The sequence below is a fragment of the Gymnoscopelus microlampas genome (genome assembly GCF_963454915.1).
Source record: "Gymnoscopelus microlampas genome assembly, chromosome: 18".
NCBI classification, from domain to species: Eukaryota; Metazoa; Chordata; class Actinopteri; order Myctophiformes; family Myctophidae; genus Gymnoscopelus; species Gymnoscopelus microlampas.
This window is the reverse complement of record NC_139955.1, coordinates 10,379,407-10,392,381: the sequence shown is the minus strand read 5'-3', so window position 1 is coordinate 10,392,381 and position 12,975 is coordinate 10,379,407.

Here is a 12,975-nt window from a genome sequence, read left to right as displayed (position 1 = left end):
GCTTGAGCCACGCTGGCATAGGAAAATCAAGTTTAGATAGTGAGTTAAAACTTTCCCAACAGTGGTCTTGCCACCTCCCCCATCAACCTCAAATATGACCCAAAACATGTCCTTAGTGTTGATGGCTTGGTAGCTCAAAGGAAATGTGAGATTTCACAATCTGAAGTTTGTGGGTTTGAACCTAGGTTGTAGATATTCTACACATTTAAGTCATTTTTAAGGCGAAGAGCATGGAAGCTGCCTACTGCTCTCGACCCTAGTTTTGATCGTCTAAAATGAGAAATGCCTAACAAATGACAAAACAGGTATGACATGTAACGCCATTATTAAGGCTAAAACAAAACCTCTCTCTGTTTTCCTCTCAATGAAAGAGTAAAAATATTCCAACAAATAGTTTTAAACAATAACCTAAATCTCCAAGATGTTATTTTTAGCAGTTAGTTTTATTCTATTGAGTTATGGTCAAATGTTTTTCTTTTTTGTTTGACACCTTTACTTTGATGGTTGTTTTATTTTTTTTGTAATGAGCCCTGCTTGAGTTTTAACCTATGACCATCCATCGGTCTATAAACCTCTCAGTTTATCGATTGAGCCACACTGGCATGGAGTAAGGAAGTGAGAACAACATTCTTAACCTTTTAGAATTTTGATGGTGAGTGAAAACTTTCCCAACAGTGGTCTTGCCACCTCCCACTTCAACCACAAATATGCAGTTATGTAAAGTAACTAAGTACATTTACTCAAGTAGGCCTACTGTACTTAAGTTAAATTTTGAGGTATCTTTACTTTACTGGAGTATTTCCAAATTTCAATACTTTTACTTCTACTCCTGTTGTATAAGTTTGCCCTCTTGTGGTTCAGATGCGTACAACAGCCACAGTGAACGCCTGGTCACTAAACAAAAAGCCTGAAGCAGGGTTCATTGCCATGCCGGCTTGTGGTGGACATTTTAGTCAAAATGCAATGTTTGCCATGGACATACAAATATTACCAGAGACAGAGCTAGCCCTAAATGTATACGTGCTGTGGTCCTCAAAGTGGGTTGAGGGACCTTTCATTCCTTGGTCCAAATAGACCATTAATTACCTGAGAGATATACTGTTTGAAGTCCACACCCCTGATCTAAACCAGATAGATTATGAGAATGGTGCACTAATTACATTTCTTTTTCTTCATATTTTTGCATTTTCAGAATATCTTTATAAAGCGTGGGATAGAAGGAGAAGGGTGACTTATAATAGATGAATTTCTTTATAAATGTGTATGTATTTAGTCAGGGGATATTAGTAGAATATTTTCCAATCTTGGAATAAATTCCTTACCAAAAAAAACTTCTTGTTTTTATGATTATGAAACCATTGCAATCATTTGTTTTGCACCAAAACCACTCCTTGGGCTAAAAACGGCCATAGCCATGTATACTTTTTGTGTAAAAAAAACCATTGGGATTGGGCCGTTTTTAGCCCAAGGAGTGGTTTTGGTGCAAAACAAATGATTGCAATGGATTCAGAATCATAAAAACACCCTAGTTTGACACCTCACATGCTACTTAAAACAGAATTAAATTTTGATTTTTTTTTTGGGGGGGGGGGGGGGTTTTAACCAAGGTTATGGTGGGTACCCCAACTTTAAGGAGCTGTCAAAAATTCTCCTAGGGATACTGATTTTTTTTGGTAGCCTAAGGAATTTATTCCAAGACTTTTTTAATATCCCCTGACTAATTCTATGTGCAGGTATATACATGTATGTACTGTATGTGGCTTGTTTCAAATCAGGCTGTACTATGAGTTGCTGGTTGGGTGTACACTGGAATGTTTGTAATTTTGTTTTGTGTTTTAAAATTGATGTGTCTGATAATCCCATGTGGGATGGGTCAAGAAATTGTCCGGACACGGAAATAAAACATTCATTCATTCATTCATTCATCACACTGTGTGATAGTTCATTGCTCATGTGTTTAATGATATACATATTGATATTGGTGCATCTGAGACCCAATAACAAGCTATTAGAATAAATGCATTTATTTAGGCTATATGGGGCGCAACTGAAGGGGTCAATGGATACACATTTGGCAAACCCACCTGAAAATTATGTTTTGTTTATTAAAGAGCTGGAAAGACGTATAATGATTATTATCAGAATATAGTGCTTTAACCTGTTATCAAAACACTTGTTTTAACAAAAAAATATAAATTAATAATAATATAAGCTACCTTTAAAAGGTAGGGTAAGTGATTTACTTTGGTTAAAACAAGTGTTAAATAGCTCTATATTCTGATAGTACTCATTGCTATAGTGTTTGTTCAGTACAAGGAGTCTCCCATGTCTCTCCAGCTCTTTATTAAAAAGAAAATACATTTTCAGTGCTCTCTCCCGATTGGCTTAAATGTTGTCACCTACCTGAAAATGTACTATATTCTGTTTACTAAAGAGCTGGTGAGACCCCTGTGACCAAACAAACGCTCTGTAGTACTTTAACATTTTAACAAAAAAACTAAAAATACCAAAAAATATCACTTACCCTACCTTTAAGTATAGGCTATATGTGATAATCTAAAGGTCTACACGTTGCCTTTGGCTAATACTATTTAAATGTATGGCCCTCGTCCTCCTCACATTATTCTTTTGTACACCAGTGTTCTGCCAAGCACACCTGGTCTTGGCACTTGGCAGGCAGAACAATGCTGTAAAAAGCTCCTCCTCCTCCTCCTCCTCCTCCTCCTCCTCATCTAACTGAAGAGACCCCCTCTGGAGCCCCTTGAGGACTCCTGGGGGGTCCTTGGAGTTGGACCCCAGTTTGAAAACCACTGCACTCTGGCCAGGGGAGAGATGCGGTGACGTCAGCACAGTGTTGCCTGGGAGAGAAGAAGACAGACAGCAGGCGGTGTTGCCATGTCTGCGTATTATAAGCGACTTTGGACTTATTTTTCTGTAAAGTTGCTTGTAATTATTGGTAGTTGCGGGTTGCGTCTTTTTTGGGCTTGCTTCTTAAGACTGCAGTCACGCTGGCCGCTCTTCAGAAAGAGTCAGTCGCACTAGCCGTGCTTCAAAAATGATTGCGCAGCAACGTGGCTTTTTACGGTTAGGCGAACTGATGGTGCGTTCAATGAAATCGTAAATCCCAGTTACTTCAATATATACATGTAAAAATGTAATAAAACAATCTAAAAACATTGTTTGTGTCTAATGTTCTCGTCTATAATTATTACCGAAATGTTTTACTGCACAAATTATTAATAATAAAATATTGAAATATTACAGAATCCAGTACAGTTCAATGTCATTTTTTGGAAAATCATAAAAAAATCTAAAAACATAGTTATCACCCAGCAACTAAATGTTATTGTGCCCATGTGTGTCCTTTACAATATGAGAATATTACCAATATATTTTACTGTACCGATTATTAATAATAAAATATTGAAATATTACAGAATCCCATCAAATTCAATGTAATTTTTGGAAAATCATAGAAAATTCTAAAAACAGAGTTATCAACCAGCAACTAAATATTATTGTGCCCAAGTGTCTCCTTTACAATATGTAATTGTTACCAATATGTTTTACTGCACCGATTATTAATAATAAAATATTTAAATATTACAGAATCCCATCTATTTCAATGTACATTTTAGGAAAATCATTCAGAAAAACATAGTTATCACACAACGACTAAATGTTAATGTGCCCCATGGTCTCCTGCATACCATGGATGATTATAAATATGTTTTACTGTAGCAATTATTACTAATAAAATATTGAAATATTACAGAATCCCATCCATTTCAATGTAATTTAAAAAAAAATCATTTAAAAAATCAAGAAACATAGTTATCACCCACCAACTATATATTAATGTGCCCCATGGTCTCCTGTACACCTGTGATGATTATCAATATGTTTTACAGCAGCAATTATTAATAATAAATTATTGAGATATTACAGAATCCCATCCATTTCAATGTAATTTTTCAAAAAATCATAAAAACTTCAAAGAACATAGTTATCACCCAACAACTATATATTAATGTGCCCCATGGTCTCCTGTACACCTCTGATGATTACCAATATGTTTTAGAGTAGCAATTATTAATAATAAAATATTGAAATATTACAGAATTCCCATCCATTTCAATGTCATTTTTAAAAAAAACATAAAAACTTCAAAGAACATAGTTATCACTCAACAACTATATATTAATGTGCCCCATGGTCTCTTGTAAAGCTGTAATGATTATCAATATGTTTTACAGCAGCACTTATTAATAATAAATTATTGAAATATTACAGAATCCCATCCATTTCAATGTAATCTTTAGAAAAATCATTAAAAAATCCCCAAAACATAGTTATCAACCCAACAACTATATATAATGTGCCCCATGGTCTCTTGTGCACCTGTGATGATTACCAATATGTTTTACAGCAGCATTTATTAATAATAAATTATTGAAATATTACAGAATCCCATCCTATTCAATGTAATCTTTAGAAAAATCATAACAAATCCAAAAAACATAGTTTTTGCCCAACAACTATATATTAATGTGCCCCATGGTCTCTTGTGCACCTGTGATGATTACCAATATGTTTTACAGCAGCATTTATTAATAATAAATTATTGAAATATTACAGAATCCCATCCTATTCAATGTAATCTTTAGAAAAATCATAAGAAATCCAAAAAACATAGTTATCGCCCAACAACTATATATTAATGTGCCCCATGGTCTCTTGTACACCTGTGATGATTATCAATATGTTTTACAGCAGCAATTATTAATAATAATAAATTATTGAAATATTACAGAATCCCATCCTATTCAATGTAATCTTTAGAAAAATCATAACAAATCCCAAAAACATAGTTATCGCCCAACAACTATATATTAATGTGCCCCATGGTCTCTTGTACACCTGTGATGATTACCAATATGTTTTACAGCAGCAATTATTAATAATAAATTATTGAAATATTATAGAATCCCATGCATTTCAATGTAATCTTTAAAAAAATCATAAAAAATCCCAAAAAAATAGTTATCACCCAACAACTATATATTAATGTGCCCCATGGTCTCTTGTGTACCTGTGATGATTACCAATATGTTTTACAGCAGCATTTATTAATAATAAATTATTGAAATATTACAGAATCCCATCCTATTCAATGTAATCTTTAGAAAAATCATAAGAAATCCAAAAAACATAGTTATCGCCCAACAACTATATATTAATGTGCCCCATGGTCTCTTGTACACCTGTGATGATTATCAATATGTTTTACAGCAGCAATTATTAATAATAAATTATTGAAATATTACAGAATCCCATCCATTTCAATGTAATCTTTAGAAAAATCGAAAAAAAATCAGAAAACATAGTTATCACCCAACAACTATATATGAATGTGCCCCGTGGTCTCTTGTGCACCTGTGATGATTACCAATATGTTTTACAGCAGCAATTATTAATAATAAATTATTGAAATATTACAGAATTCCATCCATTTCAATGTAATCTTTAGAAAAATCATAAAAAATCCAAAAAACATAGTTATCGCCCAACAACTATATATTAATGTGCCCCATGGTCTCTTGTGTACCTGTGATGATTACCAATATGTTTTACAGCAGCATTTATTAATAATAAATTATTGAAATATTACAGAATCCCATCCTATTCAATGTAATCTTTAGAAAAATCATAAGAAATCCAAAAAACATAGTTTTCGCCCAACAACTATATATTAATGTGCCCCATGGTCTCTTGTACACCTGTGATGATTATCAATATGTTTTACAGCAGCAATTATTAATAATAAATTATTGAAATATTACAGAATCCCATCCATTTCAATGTAATCTTTAGAAAAATCATAAAAAAATGAGAAAACATAGTATCACCCAACAACTATATATTAATGTGCCCCATGGTCTCTTTTAAAGCTGTGATGATTATCAATATGTTTTATAATATTTCTTTTATTGAAATATTATAGAATCCCATGCATTTCAATGTATTCTTTAAAAAAATCATTAAAAATCCCAAAAACATAGTTATCGCCCAACAACTATATATTAATGTGCCCCATGGTCTCTTGTACACCTGTGATGATTATCAATATGTTTTACAGCAGCAATTATTAATAATAAATTATTGAAATATTACAGGATCCCATCCATTTCAATGTAATTTTTCAAAAAATCTTTAAAAATCCAAAAAACATAGTTATCACTCAACAACTATATATTAATGTGCCCCATGGTCTCTTTTAAAGCTGTGATGATTATCAATATGTTTTACAGCAGCAATTATTAATAATAAATTATTGAAATATTATAGAATCCCATGCATTTCAATGTAATCTTTAAAAAAATCATAAAAAATCCAAAAAACATAGTTATCGCCCAACAACTATATATTAATGTGCCCCATGGTCTCTTGTACACCTGTGATGATTACCAATATGTTTTACAGCAGCAATTATTAATAATAAATTATTGAAATATTATAGAATCCCATGCATTTCGATGTAATCTTTAAAAAAATCATAAAAAAATCCAAAAAACATAGTTATTGCCCAACAACTATATATTAATGTGCCCCATGGTCTCTTGTGTACCTGTGATGATTACCAATATGTTTTACAGCAGCAATTATTAATAATAAATTATTGAAATATTACAGGATCCCATCCATTTCAATGTAATTTTTTAAAAATATTTAAAAATCCAAAAAACATAGTTATCACTCAACAACTATATATTAATGTGCCCCATGGTCTCTTTTAAAGCTGTGATGATTATCAATATGTTTTACAGCAGCAATTATTAATAATAAATTATTGAAATATTATAGAATCCCATGCATTTCAATGTAATCTTTAGAAAAATCATAAAAAATCCAAAAAACATAGTTATCGCCCAACAACTATATATTAATGTGCCCCATGGTCTCTTGTACACCTGTGATGATTACCGATATGTTTTACAGCAGCAATTATTAATAATAAATTATTGAAATATTATAGAATCCCATGCATTTCAATGTAATCTTTAAAAAAATCATAAAAAATCCAAAAAACATAGTTATCACCCAACAACTATATATTAATGTGCCCCATGGTCTCTTGTACAGCTGTGATGATTACCAATATGTTTTACAGCAGCAATTATTAAAAATAAATTATTGAAATATTATAGAATCCCATCTTATTCAATGTAATCTTTAAAAAAATCACAAAAAATCCCAAAAACATAGTTATTGCCCAACAACTATATATTAATGTGCCCCAAGGTCTCTTGTACACCTGTGATGATTACCAATATGTTTTACAGCAGCAATTATTAATAATAAATTATTGAAATATTATAGAATCCCATGCATTTCAATGTAATTTTTCAAATAATCTTTAAAAATCCAAAAAACATAGTTATCACCCAACAACTATATATTAATGTGCCCCATGGTCTCTTGTACACCTGTGATGATTACCAATATGTTTTACAGCAGCAATTATTAATAATAAATTATTGAAATATTATAGAATCCCCTGCATTTCAATGTAATCTTTAAAAAAATCATAAAAAAATCCAAAAAACATAGTTATCACCCAACAACTATTTATTAATGTTCCCCATGGTCTCTTGTACACCTGTGATGATTATCAATATGTTTTACAGCAGCATTTATTAATAATAAATTATTGAAATATTACAGAATCCCATCCAATTCAATGTAATCTTTAAAAAAATCATACAAAATCCAAAAAACATAGTTATCACCCAACAACTATATATTAATGTGCCCCATGGTCTCTTGTACACCTGTGATGATTACCAATATGTTTTACAGCAGCAATTATTAATAATAAATTATTGAAATATTATAGAATCCCATGCATTTCAATGTAATTTTTCAAATAATCTTTAAAAATCCAAAAAACATAGTTATCACCCAACAACTATATATTAATGTGCCCCATGGTCTCTTGTACACCTGTGATGATTACCAATATGTTTTACAGCAGCAATTATTAATAATAAATTATTGAAATATTATAGAATCCCATGCATTTCAATGTAATCTTTAAAAAAATCATAAAAAATCCAAAAAACATAGTTATCACCCAACAGCTATATATTAATGTGCCCCATGGTCTCTTGTACACCTGTGATGATTACCAATATGTTTTACAGCAGCAATTATTAATAATAAATTATTGAAATATTATAGAATCCCATGCATTTCAATGTAATTTTTCAAATAATCTTTAAAAATCCAAAAAACATAGTTATCACCCAACAACTATATATTAATGTGCCCCATGGTCTCTTGTACACCTGTGATGATTACCAATATGTTTTACAGCAGCAATTATTAATAATAAATTATTGAAATATTATAGAATCCCCTGCATTTCAATGTAATCTGTAAAAAAATCATAAAAAAATCCAAAAAACATAGTTATCGCCCAACAACTATATATTAATGTGCCCCATGGTCTCTTGTACACCTGTGATGATTACCAATATGTTTTACAGCAGCAATTATTAATAATAAATTATTGAAATATTATAGAATCCCATGCATTTCAATGTAATCTTTAAAAAAATCATAAAAAATCCAAAAAACATTGTTATCGCCCAACAACTATATATTAATGTGCCCCATGGTCTCTTGTACACCTGTGATGATTACCAATATGTTTTACAGCAGCAATTATTAATAATAAATTATTGAAATATTATAGAATCCCATGCATTTCAATGTAATCTTTAAAAAAATCATAAAAAATCCAAAAAACATAGTTATCGCCCAACAGCTATATATTAATGTGCCCCATGGTCTCTTGTACACCTGTGATGATTACCAATATGTTTTACAGCAGCAATTATTAATAATAAATTATTGAAATATTATAGAATCCCATGCATTTCAATGTAATTTTTCAAATAATCTTTAAAAATCCCAAAAACATAGTTATCACCCAACAACTATATATTAATGTGCCCCATGGTCTCTTGTACACCTGTGATGATTACCAATATGTTTTACAGCAGCAATTATTAATAATAAATTATTGAAATATTATAGAATCCCATGCATTTCAATGTAATCTTTAAAAAAATCATAAAAAATCCAAAAAACATAGTTATTGCCAACAACTATATATTAATGTGCCCCATGGTCTCTTGTACACCTGTGATGATTACCAATATGTTTTACAGCAGCAATTATTAATAATAAATTATTGAAATATTATAGAATCCCATGCATTTCAATGTAATCTTTAAAAAAATCATAAAAAATCCAAAAAACATTGTTATCGCCCAACAACTATATATTAATGTGCCCCATGGTCTCTTGTACACCTGTGATGATTACCAATATGTTTTACAGCAGCAATTATTAATAATAAATTATTGAAATATTATAGAATCCCATGCATTTCAATGTAATCTTTAAAAAATTCATAAAAAAATCCAAAAAACATAGTTATCACCCAACAACTATATATTAATGTGCCCCATGGTCTCTTGTGCACCTGTGATAATTATCAATATGTTTTACAGCAGCAATTATTAATAATAAATTATTGAAATATTACAGAATCCCATCCATTTCAATGTAATCTTTAGAAAAATCATAATAAATCCCAAAGACATAGTTATCACCCAACAACTATATATTAATGTGCCCCATGGTCTCTTGTGCACCTGTGATGATTACCAATATGTTTTACAGCAGCAATTATTAATAATAAATTATTGAAATATTATAGAATCCCATGCATTTCAATGTAATCTTTAGAAAAATCATAAAAAAATCCAAAAAACATAGTTATCACCCAACAACTATGTATTAATGTGCCCCATGGTCTCTTGTACACATGTCATGATTACCAATATGTTTTACAGCAGCATTTATTAATAATAAATTATTGAAATATTATAGAATCCCATGCATTTCAATGTAATCTTTAAAAAAATCATAAAAAATCCAAAAAACATTGTTATCGCCCAACAACTATATATTAATGTGCCCCATGGTCTCTTGTACACCTGTGATGATTACCAATATGTTTTACAGCAGCAATTATTAATAATAAATTATTGAAATATTATAGAATCCCATGCATTTCAATGTAATCTTTAAAAAATTCATAAAAAAATCCAAAAAACATAGTTATCACCCAACAACTATATATTAATGTGCCCCATGGTCTCTTGTGCACCTGTGATAATTATCAATATGTTTTACAGCAGCAATTATTAATAATAAATTATTGAAATATTACAGAATCCCATCCATTTCAATGTAATCTTTAGAAAAATCATAATAAATCCCAAAGACATAGTTATCACCCAACAACTATATATTAATGTGCCCCATGGTCTCTTGTGCACCTGTGATGATTACCAATATGTTTTACAGCAGCAATTATTAATAATAAATTATTGAAATATTATAGAATCCCATGCATTTCAATGTAATCTTTAGAAAAATCATAAAAAAATCCAAAAAACATAGTTATCACCCAACAACTATGTATTAATGTGCCCCATGGTCTCTTGTACACATGTCATGATTACCAATATGTTTTACAGCAGCATTTATTAATAATAAATTATTGAAATATTATAGAATCCCATGCATTTCAATGTAATCTTTAAAAAAATCATAAAAAATCCAAAAAACATTGTTATCGCCCAACAACTATATATTAATGTGCCCCATGGTCTCTTGTACACCTGTGATGATTACCAATATGTTTTACAGCAGCAATTATTAATAATAAATTATTGAAATATTATAGAATCCCATGCATTTCAATGTAATCTTTAAAAAATTCATAAAAAAATCCAAAAAACATAGTTATCACCCAACAACTATATATTAATGTGCCCCATGGTCTCTTGTGCACCTGTGATAATTATCAATATGTTTTACAGCAGCAATTATTAATAATAAATTATTGAAATATTACAGAATCCCATCCATTTCAATGTAATCTTTAGAAAAATCATAATAAATCCCAAAGACATAGTTATCACCCAACAACTATATATTAATGTGCCCCATGGTCTCTTGTGCACCTGTGATGATTACCAATATGTTTTACAGCAGCAATTATTAATAATAAATTATTGAAATATTATAGAATCCCATGCATTTCAATGTAATCTTTAGAAAAATCATAAAAAAATCCAAAAAACATAGTTATCACCCAACAACTATGTATTAATGTGCCCCATGGTCTCTTGTACACATGTCATGATTACCAATATGTTTTACAGCAGCATTTATTAATAATAAATTATTGAAATATTACAGGATCCCTTCCATTTCAATATAATCTTTAGAAAAATAATTTAAAAAATCCAAAAAACATAGTTATCACCCAACAACTATTTATTAATGTTCCCCATGGTCTCTTGTACACCTGTGATGATTATCAATATGTTTTACAGCAGCATTTATTAATAATAAATTATTGAAATATTACAGAATCCCATCCAATTCAATGTAATCTTTAGAAAAATCATAAAAAATCCCCAAAACATAGTTATCACCCAACAACTATGTATTAATGTGCCCCATGGTCTCTTGTAAAGCTGTGATGATTATCAATATGTTTTACAGCAGCAATTATTAATAATAAAGTATTGAAATATTACAGAATCCCATCCATTACAATGTAATCTTTAGAGAAATCATAAGAAATCCAAAAAACATAGTTATCGCCCAACAACTATATATTAATGTGCCCCATGGTCTCTTGTACACCTGTGATGATTATCAATATGTTTTACAGCAGCAAGTATTAATAATAAATTATTGAAATATTACAGAATCCCATCCATTTCAATGTAATCTTTAGAAAAATCATAGAAAATCCAAAAAACATAGTTATCACCCAACAACTATATATTAATGTGCCCCATGGTCTCTTGTAAAGCTGTGATGATTATCAATATGTTTTACAGCAGCAATTATTAATAATAAATTATTGAAATATTACAGAATCCCATCCATTACAATGTAATCTTTAGAGAAATCATAAGAAATCCAAAAAACATAGTTATCGCCCAACAACTATATATCAATGTGCCCCATGGTCTCTTTTACACCTGTGATGATTATCAATATGTTTTACAGCAGCAATTATTAATAATGAATTATTGAAATATTACAGAATCCCATCCATTTCAATGTAATCTTTAGAAAAATCATAAGAAATCCAAAAAACATAGTTATCGCCCAACAACTATATATTAATGTTCCCCCGGTCTCTTGTACACCTGTGATGATTATCAATATGTTTTACAGCAGCATTTATTACTAAAAAAATATTGAAATATTACAGAATCCCAAGCGTAACTGCCTACTATGGGATATCATCGGAAACCGGTAGTGGTATAAATACCATTGCGTCACATGAGCTCTTCTTCCACTCTGCCAACGCGAAGCACACGGAGCCAACGAAGCATAACTAAGGGGAAACTGACAAAATCCAACAATACCCATAGCGAGGGCACTACCGTGCTTCTCTACGGGCGCTTTCGTTTAAAAACAGTTTCAGTTTATTATAACTCTCCCGTTCTCGAATTTCGACGTATTTGTCTCCGCCAGGAGACTATGTTTTCGTTCTCGTCCTTCCGTGTGTCCACCAAGCTAACATTGGTCAAGCTTCACGTGACACGTGACAATATGTTGAAAGGGTGTGCTTTGATTGGCTAGCGAGACGCATGATGAAATAGAGTCCTATAAATAGGTGTGTCACTTCAAAAGATCATTTATATTTTTTGAAGTGAGGTAAGACAGGATTAATCATGAACAGTACTGGCGGAGACCTGTGCTCCGAGGAGCACATTTTCTAGTTTTACTTTCTTTTCCTGTCCTCTCCGTTTTCATTGCCACAAGGCACCGCGACTGAGCTAAGGCTAACGCTAAAGCTAAAGCTAA